Raw genomic sequence first — 21,550 nt, 5'->3', positions numbered from 1 at the left:
AGAGGTTGTGTCATGCTTCGTGAACACCTTTGCCCTCTCTCTCTCTCTCTTCCCCCCAACACCCACTTGTTCAGATGTGTCAAGTCCATGCACAATCAGATCTTTCCCTGGCTTTAGGCACTATGACCATGCCGGCACACCATGGTGTGCATTGGGTCACTTTCAAAATTACCCCCATGTCCTCCATACATCTGACTTCTGCTCGCACCTTGTCACGCAACGGCAAGGGCACATAACAAGGAGATGACAGAGCATATGGAACTGTACCTGCCTCCAACTAAATTTTGTACGGTTCCTTTAATCTCCTTAAGCCAGAAAAAACTGTGTGGTATTGGGCTATAGGATTTTCCTGCTCAACTTGGACTGTGTGGAAACACTGTGTTAATATCAGAGCTTCTATCACAGGGAGACCTAATAGGGGCTTACAAAGTCCATCAACCACATAAATGTTTTGTTCTGTTGTTCTCTTTTTAATTCTCAGCTTTCCTTTAAAGCATCTTTTAACTTCTAGTCTGTTATCACCCTCTCTGTACAGCACTTTACTTGGTGACTACAAATCCCCATGCTGTTTGACTGAGAAGATACTGCTTAGAATTGCTGTAACAACTTCTCTGGTTTCCAACCTGAAAACAGTCTTTTCCTCATTCAAACTTACCAGTTCACTCCACTCATCAGAGCCCTCTGAACACACTTCTCCCAAGAATGCAAAGTCCTCCTCATTTTTACTCCCTACTGGCACCTCTGCAATGTCATGGACACCCCCTGTTGAAAGTGTCCTTTCTTGTGACATCTCCTACACTCCACATCAGGAGCAGGGCAATCTTTCCAGATGTGTTTCCATGAATTTCCACATCTGCCGCATTGTGGTGATTTGGTTTTTGTTTTATCTTTTGTCTCTTTCTGACCTCTAGTGTTCTTTTTGTATATTGCCTCGACTTCTTCCATCGCCTGCTCCATCCCGTGCAGCATTAGCTGTTGTTTTTTTACTGCCACACTCTGTCTCACTCTCGCCATGGCCTTCTCTAATATCAAGTCTGCATTTAGCTGTAAACTTTTTGATAGTTTAACATTTTGAATGGCGACCACAATTCAGTCCCGTATTAGCTGTTCTCTCAGATCTCTGAACTAGCAAGTGAGTACACTGCTGTAATGAATGACTCTACACTCTCACCTGGCACTTGATTCCGTCTATTAAAATGTGCACTTTCAAAAATAATTTCCGCTTGGTAAAAAAATGTGCACACGAAAGATTCCCTGACCAATTTCTATGATTTTTTCTGTTCTTCCATCACATGTAATACATTTAAGATATCATCGGAATCATCACCAGCCATGTACATAAAAGCATTCACCTGAAATTCCTGCAATTGCTTGTCCATCCTTGATGCCAGTCTGTAGTGTTTAAAGCATTTTATCCATTTTAGCCATTCATTTTTGTTGGTGAAGTCGAATGTACCTGGCAGCACCAGCTGTGGCACAACGGTGCCTCTTTCCACCTTCCCTCAACATTTCAGAAAATCAGGTTTAGTTGGAGGTAAAATTTTACTCTATCCCTTTGCTTCTGACACCATGTAACTTTCAGTGATAATAACAAGCCAGTGAGGTGTACATACAATGCATGAACATCTTTATTCTGCCAACCTATGTATGCCCCTAAAAGGGTCTGTGCCCAGCACAATCCAGCTCACTAATAATCCCTTTTTATAGAACAACCCTGGTCCAGATTAAGCTGTCTGATAGGCATGCAAAGGTTTTTGTCCAAAACAATTTTAATTTGGTGCACACCCTGAACATGTGGTCCAGGGAAGCTGGGGCTAGACTGCAATATTTACAGATTGAATCTTGGCCTGGAAAAATTTTGGATAGTTTTAATTGAGATAAATGCACTTGATAGAAGATTTTAAGTTGAATAATTGAGTGCTTTACACATATGGAGCCAGAGTGTATTCGGTGCATGGCTGCCTTCCACTCCTTTTGTGAAACGTTTAAATGAAAGATCCATTCCCCATTGTGCCCTGGGATCTTTGAAAGGAAGGGACTTTGATATGTTTTTATAAGTTGTGGAGATTCTGAGTCTTCAGGACTGATCAGTATTTCTTCTGGAAAAGAAATAGGTGGAAGGTAAATAAAATTGGTCATTTAGCAAAGTTTCTAGCTTGAAAGTAGTATAAAAATATGTTGATGACAAGTTAAATTTTAAGCTTAATCACTCGTATGATGGTATCACTCATATGGTGTTTAGGAGAGATGGCAGTGGAGTTTTTAACCAGATTGTTTAATAGATTCTTGGAAAGTGAGAGGATGCCTGAGGGTCTGATGCTGTACTGGTGCTGATATTTAAGAATTAGGGGGATGTGCAGGACTGTAGTAACAACAGGGGGAAAAAATTGATGAGCCACAGCATGAAGTTATGTGAAAGAGTAGTGGAACCTAGGTTAAGAAGTGAGGTGATGATTAGTGAGCAGCAGTATGGTTTCATGCCAAGAAAGAGCACCACAGATGCAATGTTTGCTCTGAGGATGTTAATGAAGAAGTTTAGAGAAGGCCAGAAGGAGTTGCATAGCATCTTTGCGGACCTGGAGAAAGCATATGGCAGGGTGCCTCAAGAGGAGCTGTGGTATTGTATGAGGAGGTCGGGAGTGGCAGAGAAGTACTTAAGAGTTGTACAGGATATGTACGAGGGAAGTGTGACACTGGTGAGGTCTGCAGTAGGAATAATGGATGCATTCAAGTTGGAGGTGGGATTACATCAGGGATTGGCTCTGACCCCTTTCTTATTTGCAATGGTGATGGACAGATTGACAGACGAGATTAGACAGGAGTCCCCGTGGACTATGATGTTTGCTGATGACATTGTGATCTGTAGCGATAGTAGGGAGCAGGTTGAGGAGACCCTGGAGAGGTGGAGATAATGCTCTAGAGAGAAGAGAAATGAAGGTCAGTAGGAACAAGACAGAATACATGTGTGTAAATGAGAGGAAGGTCAGTGGAATGGTGAGGATGCAGGGAGTAGAGTTGGTGAAGGTGGATGAGTTTAAATACTTGGGATCAACAGTACAGAGTAATGGGGATTGTGGAAGAGAGGTGAAAAAGAGAGTGCAGGCAGGGTGGAATGGGTGGAGAAGAGTGTCAGGAGTAATTTGTGACAGACGGGTATCAGCAAGAGTGAAAGGGAAGGTCTACAGGACAGTAGTGAGACCAGCTATGTTGTATGGGTTGGAGATGGTGGCACTGACCAGAAAGCAGGAGAGAGAGCTGGAGGTGGCAGAGCTAAAGATGCTAAGATTTGCAATGGGTGTGACGAGGATGGATAGGGTTAGAAATGAGTTCATTAGAGGGTCAGCTCAAGTTGGACGGTTGAGAGACAAAGTCAGAGAGGTGAGATTGTGTTGGTCTGGACATGTGCAGAGGAGAGATGCTGGGTATATTGGGAGACGGATGCTAAGGATAGAGCTGCCAGGGAAGAGGAAAAGAGGAAGGCCTAAGCAAAGGTTTATGGATGTGGTGAGAGAGGACATGCAGGTGATGGGTGTAACAGAGCAAGATGCAGAGGACAGAAAGATATGGAAGAAGATGATCCGCTGTGGCAACCCCTAACGGGAGCAGCCAAAAGAGGAAGAAGAAAAAGAAGTCAGTGTCAAAAAAAAAACAACAACAAATCCTCTGTCATTCAATGTTGTATAACAATAAAAGTTAAAAACTTCCAAGGGGGTGAATACATTTTTTATAGGGACTGTATTTTCAAACTTCAAAAAGTTGAGATAGGATTTCTATGAAAACATAAAAAGAAGATTTCAAAATTTTGTATTCATTGCAGTGTATGTTCTTCTCTAGTTGTAGAAACACCATTACTAAATATAGAGTCTTTCTGTTCAGGCAGGCTCTATACCTACTTAATCCAAGTTTAGGGCAGACTGAAGTCTGTCCCAATATTAGCAAGCAGCCCTGCCCAGGGAATCAGTGCATCACTGGGAAAATGTTTAATAATTTCTGAAATTAAGAAATTGACAAGAAGGCACAAGCATGGCAATGATTTAAAGAGATCAGTGAAATGACAGGCTGCTGCAAAAACAGGATGTCTCTGAGAAAATCAGACTCATGTGAGAGTAGTACTTGTGCAATATTATATGTAGCATAATCATGTAAATTACAATAAAATATTCTAAACTTTTTTATATATTTTTTGGTTATAATTGATGTAAAGATTTATCTTTGCTGCCCAGAGCATACAGTTTTTTTATGGGTTTAAACATTGCAATAACCTGCAGCAGACACTAATAATGGCATGAGGATCAGGTGCAGAATTTCTGCAATAACAAGAGCTGAATAATTATCTCGGCCATATCTGTATAACCAAAATCCCAAAGTATGCTCTATATATGGAGTCTTGTGCTGCCGCTCCAGGATTTCCTGAAATGTTAAATCACTGAACTGGGAGCACTTCCAGATTTAGTGCTGCCCAGTTAGAAAGAAATAGAGCCTGGAATACTCTAGTGACGGTTCTAATGTCTTTGTTAATTATGAGTTATGGGTAAACATTGCAGGCGCACAGAGGTCACGGCTGTCAGCAATAATACTTTTCAGGAAGAATTTATGTGATGGTCCTGTTTATTCTGCTATAAAAGGAAGTAACAGGAGGAATTAGTAATGGTTTTTTATTTGCCTTTCACTTATGTTGTAGTTTTTTCATCCCTATTATCGCCAAAGTTTAAAATAAATAGAATATTCACACTTGCTAAGCCCTAATCTCTTAAGTCATTTAAAGGCTAATGACACATATTATATACTATAAAATTATTTTGGAATATGCAGTGTTAGTGGCAAAAATATACTGTAAATCTGAAGGTGTAATATTTAAGTGAGGATTTAAGAAATTCGGTAGGCATGTCTTATTTTGGATGTAGAACCTCAAGTGCAAGAAGGTCTGGGAAAACAAAGCTCATGTTTATATTTTCTTTCATTCCCTAATGTTCTGGTCTTTGGTCAGACTAATAGAAATCATTAAGGAAGAGTTTAAATGGATTTGGGGTGACAGCTTAATCACTTTACGGCTCCCAGACCTCACACTCCTGAAATCCACTAAATTACCTTATCTAATTCTTTTAAAAATGAATATTAAACAGGTCAGATCTCAACTAAATCTTTTATAGTATGTATGCCTCATAACTTTAAGAATAAAGACCCATTTTACAGTTTATCCAAAAAATGAGTTCTGTTGTGGAGTGATGACAATGATTTGTAATTGTTTTATCTACACAACCTTTTAAAAAATATATGCATATTTAAATTAGATGGAACAGAATTATCTCACCATCTCAAACCAAGGGGCCAAACAGGTCTGTAGGTTGGGTTAGACGAAACATAACCCTTTTACAAAGTGGTGCTAAGCCATATAAATCTGTGCAGTATACAAACAAAGGCTTTGAATTGCCTGAAACATTTTGCTGGCCTATTAAAGAATTTGCATTTAACATTGCCCTAGTTTTTTAGAAATCTGGCAGATATATATCATGAACAACTGATATATATTAAGTAGGAAAGTGAATTTTTTTGATCAGGAATAATAATTATAATAATAATAATAATACTATTTTATTTATAATCATGTATGTTACATGCACTGTTCTATTAATAATTAGACCTGGCATGATCATATTTTTTGCTGATCTGTCCATGAACTACCCTTTAAAAATGCATTTCGTGCAAATGCTTATTAGAAACTGTAAGGAACTGCCACTGTTATTTTACTTAGTGCTGTGTGGGTGGTGTTGATGTGAGATTAGAAGGCTTGAAGTTAAGTCATATTTTTATGTAATGTGTCTTTTGTTGAAGAAATTGTTAAAGGTTAGCAAGAGTGGGTGGCAAGAATGAAAAGACCTCTGAGTTCCTCTGCCATCTACTTTGAGTCAGTATGGCTTTGACTTTATGATGGTCAAGAATTGGGAAAGACATTATACAGGTTCACTATGCAGACCTGAAACCTCTTTGAAACTTGAAGCTATTTCTTCTAGTCTTTTATGTTGTCCACCTCACTGCTGTAAGTGGTATGGGGAAGGAAGGGTCGCTATACCCTTTGGAGTTTTGGAATGAAGTTGAACATGAACATAATGGCTTATGATTAGGTTTGTTTAGTTTATAGATGTAGTGCATGTGACAAATGTAACTACAATGGAATTTTTACTTCCATCTGGACTCTGTGTTTTAAAAGAAACAATACACAACACAACAGACAGAATTAAAATAAAAATGCAAACAATGTAGAGTGCCATGTAGAGAAAATTTAATCTGAGGATGCCACATAGGGAGAAGGGTTAGAGGATGTCCCATAGATGATTTTTGATTTTAAAAAGGACATGTGCCATACTGGCAGTCAGAATGTTAGTTAAAACACGCTGTTATAGCACATGAAAAAGTAAGTGTACCCCAGCAGTCTACTTAGCATATTTATAGTGACATCAGTGGTCCTCTTCCAAACTGGTGTTTTCTTACCAAGTACCATGATGCTACAACAAGAGGGAAAAGAGTTTCACAAGTTTTCAGCCAATGTTGAAATTAATTGAAGGAAAAAAAAAACAAACTATGTTGGAAAAACACTCACTTTTGTGCAGAAAGAGCTGGAAGACTGACAGCATGGCACCTGCTGACCACTATACTCTGTCAGTGAGCTGGTATAATATTTCAGTATTCTTCTTCCCACATGGGTGAAGAAAATTTACTGTTTAACTATGAACAAAATTCCCTTTTTACTGCAGTTCTTATGTTCCTGAACTCTTGGGACATCAGTCAGGTTGCTGAAAGACCCAATGTAAGGGTATGACAACTAATATTCTTGATTATGTGAACTTACTGAGTGATATGGAGATAGACTTTAAACCACTGATTGGTGTATCTGCTTTTATAGTGACAATAGTCTTTTTAGTGATATTCTCAAGTGTTAAAGTATTGTATGTACTAGAAAAAAACTGCAATATTTGAAAGAAAAACTTTGTAATGTAACTTTTAGTTAGTTTATAATAAGAACTTCCATTCTTGCTCTGCTCATTATATAACATGTCAGAACCAGTAGAGAAACTTGGACTTGTCTGAACTGGCATATTAACCACAGTTTTATTCTAGTCCATAGTCATGAGAAGTATAGGGTAGGCCTGAAGGAGTTACATTGTTTCTTTGTGGACCTGGAGAAAGCATATGACAGGGTTATATGAAGAATTTGGGAGTGGCACAGAAGTACGTAAGAATTGTACAGGATATGTACGAGGGAAGTGTGACAGTGGTGAGGTCTGCGGTAGGAGTGATGGATGCGTTCAAGTTGGAGGTGGGATTACATCAGGGATCAGCTGTGAGCCCCTTCCTATTTGCAATGGTGATGGACAGGTTGACAGACGAGATTAGACAGGACTCCCCGTGGACTATGATGTTTGCTGAGGACATTGTGATCTGTAGCGATAGTAGGGAGCAGGTTGAGGAGACCCTGGAGAGGTGGAGATATGCTCTAGAGAGGAGAGGAATGAAGGTCAGTAGGAAGAAGACAGAATACATGTGTGTAAATGAGAGGGAGGTCAGTGGAATGGTGAGGATGCAGGGAGTAGAGTTGGCGAAGGTGGATGAGTTTAAATACTTGGGGTCAACAGTACAGAGGAATGGGGATTGTGGAAGAGAGGTGAAAAAGAGAGTGCAGGCAGGGTGGAATGGGTGTAACAGAGCAAGATGCAGAAGACAGGAAGATATGAAAAAAGATGATCTGCTGTGGCAACCCCTAACAGGAGCTGACAAATTAAAGAAGAAAAAGAAAGTCATGGGTGGGAACACTGATGGGTAGAAGGTTTGAGAACATACAGTGGATTCAGAAGGTATTCAGTCTCCTTCACTTTTTTCACATTTTGAATTTTTCATCTTTAATGACTTAAACAAAATAGCCAAATACTTTTTGGCAGTCATAAAATTACATTGTGCAAAAAAAGCAACAAATAGGCTGAATTCTTGATGCATCATCAACTGATATCCTGTCCAGAAAGGCAAGTGTGCTATCTGCACAGTTAGTTCATACCCCTGTTATTCATAGCCAAGAACACTTAAGTTCAACAAGCTCTACATTTAATGTTAGACATGTAAATCAAAACTAAACTAATTTTAACCAATCTTGAGAGAGGGTGGTCAGATGGCATCAAGTAAGATAGAGTTTCTTAAAAAGTTTAAAAGTTTCTTAAAGTTTAGTTTGTTGCAACCCAATCTTGTGCTTCTTTGTGTCCCTGAGACCTATTCTTTGCTAAATGCTTTCAAATCAAATGGGGGCCCCTTTATATAATCGTGGACAATCATTAAAGCAGGGGGTTCCTTCATGGAAATTCACAAATGATCATCTTAGCGTGGTGAGGCCCCACATTTGAGAACTGAGGATGACCAACATGACGTAGTTCACAAAAGCAACCCATTCCCATTAAATACAACAGTGACCCTTGACCTAATGGCACCAATCTGTGACCCAGAACCACTTTTAAGTATTCTTGCTGTAGGCAGTTACTTACCAGGATTGGTCCAACTCATATAAGGAGGCAATATCTGTTCTTTTTGAATGTTATTTTACTTTGTATTGTTTTTGTTAAAATACTAAAATAAATTATTAATCATAATCATTTTGAAAATGTCCTTTGTATTAATAAAGTGTATTTACTGTAATCTAAGAGAACAAGAAAAGAGATCAATGAAAAGAGTAAAAAAACTTGACAGCACATTACATAATTTGCACATCCATTGTTTTTAATAGCTTTTGTTTTAAAAAACAAAACATTAACTTAAATGTGGTTGTGTTCTCCTTAAGACAAGACTATACACAGTGATCCTCTCTGAATGGCAATAATTGGTGCAATGCAGAGGTATAGCAGTCTTAAATGTTAAAGAGATCCATAGATGAGCTTCCAGGGCAATTGTCAGAGCTTTTATACTTACTCAACAGTTCACGTTTCCCAACATAAAGAGCATGCAACCTCTGAACATGAGTACAATCTTTTGCTGGTATAACATGAATAGAAAATAGCACACAGTTACTGCAATATTATAAACTGATCATCAGACCACTGGGCACAACTACTCTCCTTTAATAGCCTGCCATAGTTGTACCCACTTGTCTCTTCCTATCTTTTTGTCAGGTTGCAGTATCAGTTTCTCTTGCATAGTTTGCATAGTTTCTGCTGTGCTAATTCATGGTTTTTAGTCTGAGTTAAATCAGGTACTAGGAGATAAACTTCACAGATCACAGTGACACACTTTAAACCTTTTCTTGGCCACTATATGACACACTGTGGTGGATCTGAGGCTAGGGATCTGCACTGGCAATCGGAAGGTTGCCGGTTAGAGTCCCGTAAAATGCCAAAAGGGACTCTGCTCTGTTGGGCCCTTGAGCAAGACCCTTAACCTGCAATTGCTAAGCGCTTTGAGTAGTGAGAAAAGCACTATATAAATGCAAAGAATTATTAAAAGAATTACTGTTCCAGATGCAAATGTATAAGACTGTACTTTATCTCTTTCAGAACAGTGAAGCAGGGAAGGTGCTTTGGAAACCTGAATCTTTATGGACAACCTTTAAGTCTTGGGGATCCAGCGGGCATCAGAGGCTGCTAAATGAAGATAAAGAGTGGGGTTTCTTCAAAAGAAAAACATGATTTTGGAAGTGATTCTGTAGCAGGAAGTGATACTAATATGCAGATTGTATTTGCCACTGAGGTATAGGCAGATTCAGCCTAAAGACTGGGGGCATCTGAGTGGAGAAGACATAACTGGTAGGAAGCAGAGAGGCCAGTTTTAGGAGAAAGAATAATAGCGTGAGAGAATGAAAAACTTAACTTCCAATGCAAATGGTGGATAGTGAATATATTTATTATTAGAAGGATAAAGGATCTGGACAAAAAACTTTTAAACTAGGTGGATGGGCAGATAACATAGAATCAGTTGTTATATTATCAAATAACATTATAAAATGAATTGTTAAAGGGGACTTGGACAGCATACAGGCTTGGACAGATTTGCAGCAGTAAGGTATTACACATAGAAAACAGAAAAGTTAGAACTAAATAAATAATGGAACATCTGAAGATTGAAATTACACCTTATGAGAACAGAGATGTATTGGACTTATCACTGTCTACATCAAGACAGTGTATGGAAGACATTAAGAAAGCTGATAAGATGTTAGGTTATATATCACAATGTGTGAAGTACAAGTCAAGAGAAGTTACGCTTAATATGTACTGTATAACACACTGGTGTGGATTTACATGGAGTATTGTGTATAGTTTTGGTCTCCAATATATAAATGTAAAAAAATATAACAAAAAAATATTATTTTAACTAATATAATAAATGTAGATAAGTATGATACAGCAGTTAAGAGCCTATTTAATATGGGTATACATGGGTATCCTTGGTGTAGACACCTGCTTTAATAAAGAGATTCTGAGAGGGCAAGGCTGCCTACAGCCACCAAGCTTTAAGATGCCCAACCAAGATCTAGAGAGAGATTTAAAGTACTACACTGGTTACCTGTGTCATTCAGGATTGATTCTAAAATTGTGCTTATGGTTTATAAAGCCCTAAATAATCTCACTCCATCTTATATATCGGAATGTCTGACACCTTATATTCCAAATCGTAACCTTAGATCCTCAAATGAGTGTCTCCTTAGAATTCCAAGAGCAAAACTTAAAAGAAGTGGTGAGGCGGCCTTCTGCTGTTATGCACCTAAAATCTGGAATAGCCTGCCAATAGGAATTTTCCAGGCTAATACAGTGGAGCACTTTAAAAAACTGCTGAAAACTCATTACTTTAACATGGCCTTCTCATAACTTCACTGTAATTTAAATCCTGATACTCTGTATATCCAATTCATTATAATAACTATTCATGGTGGCTCTAAACTCCGTACTACCCCTACTCTCTCTTCTGTTTCTTTGCTTGTGCCACCGCCATCTACTCAAAGCACCGTGATGTTCCAGCATTAATGGATTAAAAGCCAGAAGTCTGCATGACCATCATCATCAAGTCCTTCCGTGAAAACCCTAAATACAAAGAGGTCTATTTCATTTATGTTAGGTAGAATGCCCAGAGGGGACTGCGCGGTCTCGTGGCCTGGAACCCCTACAGATTTTATTTTTTTCTCCAGCAGTCTGGAGTTTTTTTTTGTTTTTTCTGTCCACCCTGGCCATCGGACCTTACTCTTATTCTATGTTAACTAATGTTGTCTTATTTTAATTTCTTACTTTGTCTTTTATTTTTCTTTTCTTCATTATGTAAAGCACTTTGAGCTACTTTTTTGTATGAAAATGTGCTATATAAATAAATGTTGTTGTTGTTTTTGTTGTTGAGAAGAAAAAGAATACAAATAGTTTAGAGGGGGCCAAGAAGGAGAAAGAGGCAAAGCCAAGAAGAAAGCTGAGAAGGATGAGAGACCAATGCAGATCAGAACCTCTTGCAAAATGACTGTACTCTTTTACTTTTAAGAGTCTTAGTACAGACTTTGTTTCCAGTTGATAGAAAATTTATTTCAATTAACTGCAGAGAATTATGAGGGATTAGTAAAATGTACTTTTTGCAGCACTACTAATAATAAGCTGTTCTTGATACCCCTGTATCTGTCTCTTTCTAAGACACCAGTTCTATTGCTTGGATTTCACATTAAATTATGATTTGGCTTGTAATAAATCCCAAGGCATCTAGAATTTCAGACTATTCTTTTGGGCTGGCTGAGCTCTTTTCAATTTCAGTTTATATATTGACTAGAACAGAGTGTTGTTTAAATGTCCAAATATAAAAATAGTTATTAGTGTAGTTAAAATATAAAAACATATGCTATTTACACATAGAAGTATGTGTTTTATACTTTTACTAGCAAAACACCCGCGCTTCGCAGCGGAGAAGTAGTGTGTTAAAGAGGTTATGTAAATATATATATACATAAACATATATACTTATATATACATATCTACATATACACATATCTACATATATACATATACACATCCACATATATATACATATATCAACATATATATACACATACATATACACACATACATACATACACACACACATATATATATATATATATATATATATATATATATATATATATACAGACACATATATATACATATACATATTTACATATCTACATACATACACATCTATCTATCTATCTATCTATCTATCTATCTATCTATCTATCTATCTATCTATCTATCTATCTATCTATCTATCTATCTATCTATCTATCTATCTATCTATCTATCTATCTATCTATCTATCTATCTATCTATATATATACATATATATCTCTATCTATCTATCTATATATATACATCCACGTGCTTTGCAGCGGCGAAGTACTGCTTTTAAATTTTTATTAAGAAGAAAACCTTTTTAAATTGAGTGAAAATCTACCAATAACAATTTGTTAAGGATCTGTTTTTTGTGAAGCTGACTTCACACAGCCTCTCCGCTGTTTTATAAACGAACGTCATATAAGGTCTTCCTTTTTCGTTGCTTTGCCAACGGAAGCAGCCTTTTTATTTAATTCTGTTTTTACGATTGTTCTGTTTGTATATCACGTTGTCAGTTCAGCACTCCGGTTGTAATATGACCAAGCCGTGCAAGCACACTCTTGAGAATGCAACGTATAGTTGTACAGGAGAAAAGCAATCTTGCCTGAAATCAATGGCAACCTTTTGTAGGTCTATGAACTTAATTTAAACTTTAGGTTTACACGGTGCTTTCTTTCCGAAGTACCTGCACTCATGAATATGTCTGTATGCGTCAGTCGCTGAAATCCCCGCGGTTTGCACCGGCGAAGTTCTGCTTTTAAATTTTTATTAAGAAGAAAAGAAAACCTTTTAAAATTGAGGGAAAATATACCAATAACAGTTTGTTAAGGATCTGTTTTTTTTGTGAAGCTGCCTTCACTCGAGTGATCACTTCGAGCTTTAAGCCTGAGAAATCACCCTGTAAATGCACACATTTAATTGCACATCTGTTAATATGTATGCTTACAAAGTATTAAAAGACACTCAACAATTAATGTCATTTACCTTCGTTCCCACGTTTGACTCGTGCTGTAAATCTCTTCCTTGTTTTCACTTCACGTGATTACATAGGAGGCGTAATACGTGATGACGCGATACGTGACTCCGCCTCCTCCATTAGAGTATATGGAAAAAAAACAGGTTCCAGTTATGACCATTACGCGTAGAATTTTGAAATGAAACCTGCCTAACTTTTGTAAGTAAGCAGTAAGGAATGAGCCTGCCAAATTTCAGCCTTCTACCTACACGGAAAGTTGGAGAATTAGTGATGAGTGAGTCAGTCAGTCAGTCAGTCAGTGAGTCAGTGAGGGCTTTGCCTTTTATTAGTATAGATATATACATACATACATACATACACACCTACACTTTTCTGATAGAACTAATATAAGTAATGGCTAATGTTCTTCATACTGGTAAAGTGCAATGAAGGTCTGATTTTGTTTCCATCATTAGTGATGGAAATGTCTTTTATTCACTGTGAGCTCCCAATTAAACTTCACAACAGCAAACTTGATCAAACAGGCTGTGATACCATATGCTTTCAAAAACAGAAAAAGAATAGTAGTAATAACTGAGTACAATGATTGACATAATTATCAAAAAACAATTTAAACAGCCTCAACAGCAGCTAAAGTGTGTATGCTAAGCAAAAATAATGGATCCTTAATTTAAATGCTTAGACCAATTGGGCATATCATGCATGATTATATATGATTTCCCATACTCTGCTAGACTGGTATTACTGATATGAAATGCAAGTCTGGGTATGCTTTCAGAGACTGCCTGCACACCTTCCTTCCATGAGATGGTGAGCTTGACTATGACCAAAACACGGTGGACCTAGAGGACAATATCTAGCCATGCGGAAGTGGTGGATATATCACATGGGAACTTCAGCTGATGGTCCAGGTCCGCTCTCTCACCAACTATGGAAAAAACGAGTATGTCACATCTTTCAAGTTTTCGGCAAATTGAGAAAATGATATCATTTCCGTAAAATTAACGATCTGCAGATTTCATTTTTCCTGAGCTTCATGTACACAATATTGTCTTTTTTCACAAATCAACAACACCTGCCATTTAAAGCACACAGTTGCAGCATTTAAATCATGTGATCGCAATCCGACAGTTTCATTGGTATGCAGTCTTTCCTCATTGGTCAATGGAGTTTCTAGGTTTTTGTCTTGCAGTATGTAAAATACTGTGTAAATACTAGCTTCTTCCATCGTGCTATGATCTGAATGAAGACATATTTAGCCATCACCATATGATCTGAATGAAGACATACTGTATTTGGCCATCACCTGTACCTTATAACATCAGGAAAGAACCTAGTAACTCCAAAAACAAAAAAAAAATTCAATTTTGAAAATAATGTCAGTTACTTGCTTCTTTCCATTGCACATGAGCTCTCCTGTTCTACTCACATGCAGATGTCAGGACAAACCATACTCTCTGGTTGATGTTTTGTGCACTGGCTCCTTGCCTGATGATTGTATTTGTCTTTGGGATGTTGAGAAGTTGATCTTATTCACTTATTCACATATATGCATTCCTTCAAAACCGCTGCCATTCTTTACAGGACCCAGTCATGATGCCATTGATACTGAGCCTGGGTCAAAGCTGCCTTGCAGCCCAAAAGAATGTGCTGCAAACGGGGGTTCCAAGCATCACAGAGGTGGCAATTCTCTTCTGTGCCATACCAGAGATGTATGTTTCTGGGACTTAGGAGCGTGTCATATGTGCATATAAAGAGGAAGTTCAGTCTTGCCTGAGGAATCTTCCACATGTAATAGCTCTGTTGATGACTGCTTCTCAATATGTCCACCTGCTTTGTTTCAGTTAGCTTAAGGTGACATCTGAAAACACCATCTCTTTCCCACTTTGTAGTTTTTGATCACATCCTGGGAGCTGGTCCCTATCTGGCCCTGCCTGGTTGCGACTACCCAACCATCTTCTGGTGCTTCATTTTGCTGAAAGCCTGGTTGACTGTATGTTCTGCCCTCCATCTACACCCTGTACAAACTGGGGCCTTGGCTTTCAGTATGAAAGAGCCGGTTGAGTCTCTAAGCTCAAACATGAGTCTCACCTTTTCTTGCTTGTATTTTTCCAAACTGGGCTGCAAACTGTTCTCTTTACTTCTCTCTACATCTTGTCTCCTGATAGTGTTAACTTTCCCTCACTCTCTCTTTCTGGGTGTCTCTTCTTGCTCCCACCCTTCAGACACACTGCTGTTTTGTCTGAATCTCACACACACCTATGACATGCTCCTGTCTTTTTGACATCTTTCCCATGATGCTCGCTCTTTTCATTTCCTTTGTGTTAAATGATCTGCAGAAGGTATCTCCTTCTGTGGTACTTTTCAAGCACTACTTTACACTCTTTCCTTTCTTTTCATTCTAATGTATGGTGAAAGTTTTTTTATACAGTGGTGTGAAAAACTATTTGCCCCCTTCCTGATTTCTTATTCTTTTGCATGTTTGTCACACAAAATGTTTCTGATCATCAAACACATTTAACCATCAGTCAAATATAACACAAGTAAACACAAAATGCAGTTTTTAAATGATGGTTTTTATTATTTAGGGAGAAAAAAAATCCAAACCTACATGGCCCTGTGTGAAAAAGTAATTGCCCCCTTGTTAAAAAATAACCTAACTGTGGTGTATCACACCTGAGTTCAATTTCCGTAGCCACCCCCCAGGCCTGATTACTGCCACACCTGTTTCAATCAAGAAATCACTTAAATAGGAGCTGCCTGACACAGAGAAGTAGACCAAAAGCACCTCAAAAGCTAGACATCATGCCAAGATCCAAAGAAATTCAGGAACAAATGAGAACAGAAGTAATTGAGATCTATCAGTCTGGTAAAGGTTATAAAGCCATTTCTAAAGCTTTGGGACTCCAGCGAACCACAGTGAGAGCCATTATCCACAAATGGCAAAAACATGGAACAGTGGTGAACCTTCCCAGGAGTGGCCGGCCGACCAAAATTACCCCAAGAGCGCAGAGACGACTCATCCGAGGGGTCACAAAAGACCCCAGGACAACGTCTAAAGAACTGCAGGCCTCACTTGCCTCAATTAAGGTCAGTGTTCACGACTCCACCATAAGAAAGAGACTGGGCAAAAACAGCCTGCATGGCAGATTTCCAAGACGCAAACCACTGTTAAGCAAAAAGAACATTAGGGCTCGTCTCAATTTTGCTAAGAAACATCTCAATGATTGCCAAGACTTTTGGGAAAATACCTTGTGGACTGATGAGTCAAAAGTTGAACTTTTTGGAAGGCAAAATGTCCCGTTACATCTGGCGTAAAAGGAACACAGCATTTCAGAAAAAGAACATCATACCAACAGTAAAATATGGTGGTGGTAGTGTGATGGTTTGGGGTTGTTTTGCTGCTTCAGGACCTGGAAGGCTTGCTGTGATAGATGGAACCATGAATTCTACTGTCTACCAAAAAATCCTGAAGGAGAATGTCCAGCCATCTGTTCGTCAACTCAAGCTGAAGCGATCTTGGGTGCTGCAACAGGACAATGACCCAAAACACACCAGCAAATCCACCTCTGAATGGCTGAAGAAAAACAAAATGAAGACTTTGGAGTGGCCTAGTCAAAGTCCTGACCTGAATCCAATTGAGATGCTATGGCATGACCTTAAAAAGGCGGTTTATGCTAGAAAACCCTCAAATAAAGCTGAATTACAACAATTTTGCAAAGATGAGTGGGCCAAAATTCCTCCAGAGCGCTGTAAAAGACTCATTGCAAGTTATCGCAAACGCTTGATTGCAGTTATTGCTGCTAAGGGTGGCCCAACCAGTTATTAGGTTCAGGGGGCAATTACTTTTTCACACAGGGCCATGTAGGTTTGGATTTTTTTTTCTCCCTAAATAATAAAAACCACCATTACAAACTGCATTTTGTGTTTACTTGTGTTATATTTGACTAATGGTTAAATGTGTTTGATGATCAGAAACATTTTGTGTGACAAACATGCAAAAGAATAAGAAATCAGGAAGGGGGCAAATAGTTTTTCACACCACTGTAACTTGCACAATAAGGTACTTTCCACAGTTCCAGGTTCCTCAACAGTTTCTCCAACCCATGATAGGAATTTGATTAAAGAGAAATATTAAACTGAGGGCTTATTAAAAAAATATTTAAGGATCATCTTTTCAGTGTACAAATTATTGAGGATGAGTTGTTTTCTTTAAATGTATCTATTAAAGAGAAAAATTAAGATCTCAAAATATTTAGGTAATTTTTGACACAAAGACAGGGCAATTATATAATGAAATGGCAGACATTTGATTTCAAGTTCTGGGGGCAAACATACACTTGTATGTTTCTGTAAATTTTTTTAGTCATTATTCTACAAAATACTTGTATACAAAAATAATTCTGAATCTAATTTGAGTCGTGTGATGATTGTATTTCACTCTTTCTAATGTGTTACACACCGTAATGCTCAGTCTCCCTCGCCTAAATGTGTATGTTAATAAAATATTCATGTTTCTTTAAAAAGAAGGGCTTCATCTTAGGCAGCTATGAGGCTTTAGTAGAGTTTAAATTTGACTGGACAAAGATCTGATAAAAGTAGATAGCTTTAGCTTCCAAGCACATTATGATGTTAATCATACATGAACATTTTTTCTGTTAACAATGTCAGGAGGCAAAATCTTTTGTTTTTTTTCTATTGCTGCAAACATGCTCCTGCAAAGCTTCATCTGTCTTGCCTGTGGCTTTGGAAATGTTAATAAATGGATGTCAGAACATTAACTGCTTTAATTATCAAATACCAGCAGCTCCGATGTTTAACATAAGTTCTTTTTCTTTGTTGAACGTGTGTCAGACTGTAATACAGTTTATTTTAAACTCCCCTTTAATTCAGAAAATCATTCAGCAGTAATATTAGCAAGGCTTCCAGCACAAGTTAAATTAGAAAATTTGATAAATGCATTAAAAAATGTGACAAAACACTAGTTGCAAATTATATTGCAAGTAAAATAGCTTAAGACAGTTTCCTTATCTTGAATGTTTTGAATTTCTGAGCTCTCTTTGTTATCCATTTGCTTTTCCATTTTTCCAAAGCTGCTTAAACCTGAGATAGTGGGAAAGCAAAGGTGATCATGTAGATCATATGACTGTCCTATGCCAAGAATCAATATGGTTACACCTTCTAAGCTGTCACCCCAAAGTGCTTGACTTCCAATTTGAATTTATCAAATCTATGAGGTGCAAAAAGGTCAGCATCAAAATAGTAAGAGATTATGAAATCAGTTCACATGATATGGTGACTATACTGGAATGTATAGATACTGTACTTTGTTAACTCGCTAATAGACACAAACATGCTGAAGAAGTTTAGTACAGTATCTCTACTGATTCTGAATGCATGTCTTTCTTTAATCAAGAAATCTGAACAATTAGAAGAAGTCCACACAGACATGATAATTTATCATAATCGAATTGAAAATTAAACTTTAAGATGTTGCTTTGTCAGTTCAAAAATTAATATATTTCCTGGATGCTTGGAGACAACTGATGTTTAGCAGCTTTCAACATCAGATAAGACAGTCATCTGGGTAACCCAAATTGAGATAGTAAAGTTTTCACTTGCATCCATGTAGCACTGAAACCTATACATTATTCTGTTTGATCCAGTGCTATCTGAAGGGCTCTTCTGCTATCATCCTTCTGAAACACACCTCTGATGTGCAGGACAATGCTAATTTTTCAGGAGGATTGTGGGGGAAAATATCTCTTATCTATATATGCATATCACCTTCCATTATATATAGTGCCATTCATTATTTGTCTGTTATGATGGGAAACTTACTGTATATATTCATATTTGCTTATCTCATGTATTTGGATGTTATTAGGCATTTTATGATGAATTGGATCAATCAGTCATTAAGTAGCCTGCTTAGTTCTGAACAGGGTTGCAGGGGTGCTGGAGCCTATTGCATCTTGCAAAGGGCACAAGGCAGGAACAAACCCTGGACAGGGTTCCAGACCACTGAAAGGCAAACACACACACACTCCAACCACACTTTGGGGCTAATGAGTAGCTTATAAAGGGATACTCAAGGGTGTGTCTAGGTCATTGCAGGGTCCAAAGGACCTACTCAGGCTACCTAGAAACTAGGCTAGCAGTACCGCAAATCAGTCTGTCAATGAAAAATAAAAAAATAATCACGACAACTAGGTTGAGATTTGTTATAAAAGTTTTTTATCAATGTTAAACTAGCTGCGTGTGGTCTTTGGGACAAAAAACAACCCGAAGACACCCTAGCAGTTTTACTCTATTCATGAACTTGGAGAGTCGTCAGCTAACACTTAAGAATTACCCAGTGCAGAGGACATGGACTCATCTGCACTTGCTGACCCACTGACTTTTGTAAGAAGACACATTGGTGATACCATATCTTAGCCATATCACTGACATATGAGTCCTATTAATCTTTCTCTCAAGAAAATACCTTCAGATAGACAATGTTTTTAGTGAAAACTTTAACTCTTGCCCTTCGTTGCGGAGGTGTTTCACTTGTGTGTTGCTGAGCTGTGGCGTTTGCTTCCTTTCGATGTTGTGTCTCTTCATCTGTGTCATTAGCTCAACGTTGTTGTTGCATGGTGGCATTTGCTGCACACAGGTCTTTTGTAGTGATACGTGACGTGCATGCAAGTGGCAAAAAACATTAAAAGTGCATGTATGTGCCATCTAGTGGCTGTGATTGAGCGTGAGCAGAGCAGACTGCTCCATACACACACATGTCTTCCGTTTATATCTATCTAATTACTGAGGTGAGTTTCCATTCAAAAAGTGAAACTTGTATATTAGATTCATTCATTACACACAGACTGATGTATTTCAAATGTTTATTTCTTTTAATGTTGATGATTATAACTGACAACTAATGAAAGTCCCAAATTCAGTATCTCAGAAAATTAGAATATTGTGAAAAGGTTCAATATTGTAGACACCTGGTGCCACACTCTAATCAGCTAATTAACTCAAAACACCTGCAAAAGCCTTTAAATGGTCTCTCAGTCTAGTTCTGTAGGCTACACAATCATGGGGAAGACTGCTGACTTGACAGTTGTCCAAAAGATGACCATTGACACCTTGCACAAGGAGGGCAAGACACAAAAGGTCATTGCTAAAGAGGCTGGCTGTTCACAGAGCTCTGTGTTCAAGCACATTAATAGAGAGGCGAAGGGAAGGACAAGATGTGACAGAAAAAAGTGTACAAGCAATAGGGATAACTGCACCCTGGAGAGGATTGTGAAACAAAACCCATTCAAAAATGTGGGGGAGATTCACAAAGAATGGACTGCAGCTGGAGTCAGTGCTTCAAGAACCACCTCGCACAGACGTATGCAAGACATGGGTTTCAGCTGTCGCATTCCTTGTGTCAAGCCACTCTTGAACAAGAGACAGCGTCAGAAGCGTCTCGCCTTTGGACTGCTGCTGAGTGGTCCAAAGTTATGTTCTCTGATGAAAGTAAATTTTGCATTTCCTTTGGAAATCAAGGTCCCAGAGTCTGGAGGAAGAGAGGAGAGGCACAGAATCCACGTTGCTTGAGGTCCAGTGTAAAGTTTCCTCAGTCAGTGATGGTTTGGGGTGCCATGTCATCTGCTGGTGTTGGTGCATTGTGTTTTCTGAGGTCCAAGGTCAACGCAGCCGTCTACCAGGAAGTTTTAGAGCACTTCATGCTTCCTGCTGCTGACGAACTTTCTGGAGATGCAGATTTCATTTTCCAACAGGACCTGGCACCTGCACACAGTGCCAAAGCTACCAGTACCTGGTTTAAGGACCATGGTATTCCTGTTCTTGATTGGCCAGCAAACTCGCCTGACCTTACCCCATAGAAAATCTATGGGGTATTGTGAAGAGGAAGATGCAATACGCCAGACCCAACAATTCAGAAGAGCTGAAGGCCACTATCAGAGCAACATGGGCTCTCATAACACCTGAGCAGTGCCACAGACTGATCGACTCCATGCCACGCCGCATTGCTGCAGTAATCCAGGCCAAAGGAGCCCCAACTAAATATTGAGTGCTGTACATGCTCATACTTTTCATGTTCATAACTTTCAGTTGGCCAACATTTCTAAAAATCCTTTTTTTGGATTGGTCTTAATTGATATTCTAATTTTCCGAGATACTGAATTTGGGACTTTCATTAGTTGTCAGTTATAATCATCAACATTAAAAGAAATAAACATTTGAAATACATCAGTCTGTGTGTAATGAATGAATCTAATATACAAGTTTCACTTTTTGAATGGAATTATTGAAATAAATCAACTTTGTCATGATATTCTAATTTTATGACCAGCACCTGTATTTTGTGAGAAATAGCCTGGACACAGACAGACGGACATCGTTTAAAGTCCAACACACGTTTATTGTACAAGTATTTACACACAAACCCAGTGCCGCAGCACCAATCACTCCACAGGTCCAGGCCAAC

The sequence above is a fragment of the Erpetoichthys calabaricus genome, chromosome 15, assembly GCF_900747795.2.
Source record: "Erpetoichthys calabaricus chromosome 15, fErpCal1.3, whole genome shotgun sequence".
NCBI lineage: Eukaryota > Metazoa > Chordata > Cladistia > Polypteriformes > Polypteridae > Erpetoichthys > Erpetoichthys calabaricus.
The sequence above is the reverse complement of the archived record's forward strand: the minus strand, read 5'-3'. Positions refer to the sequence as shown.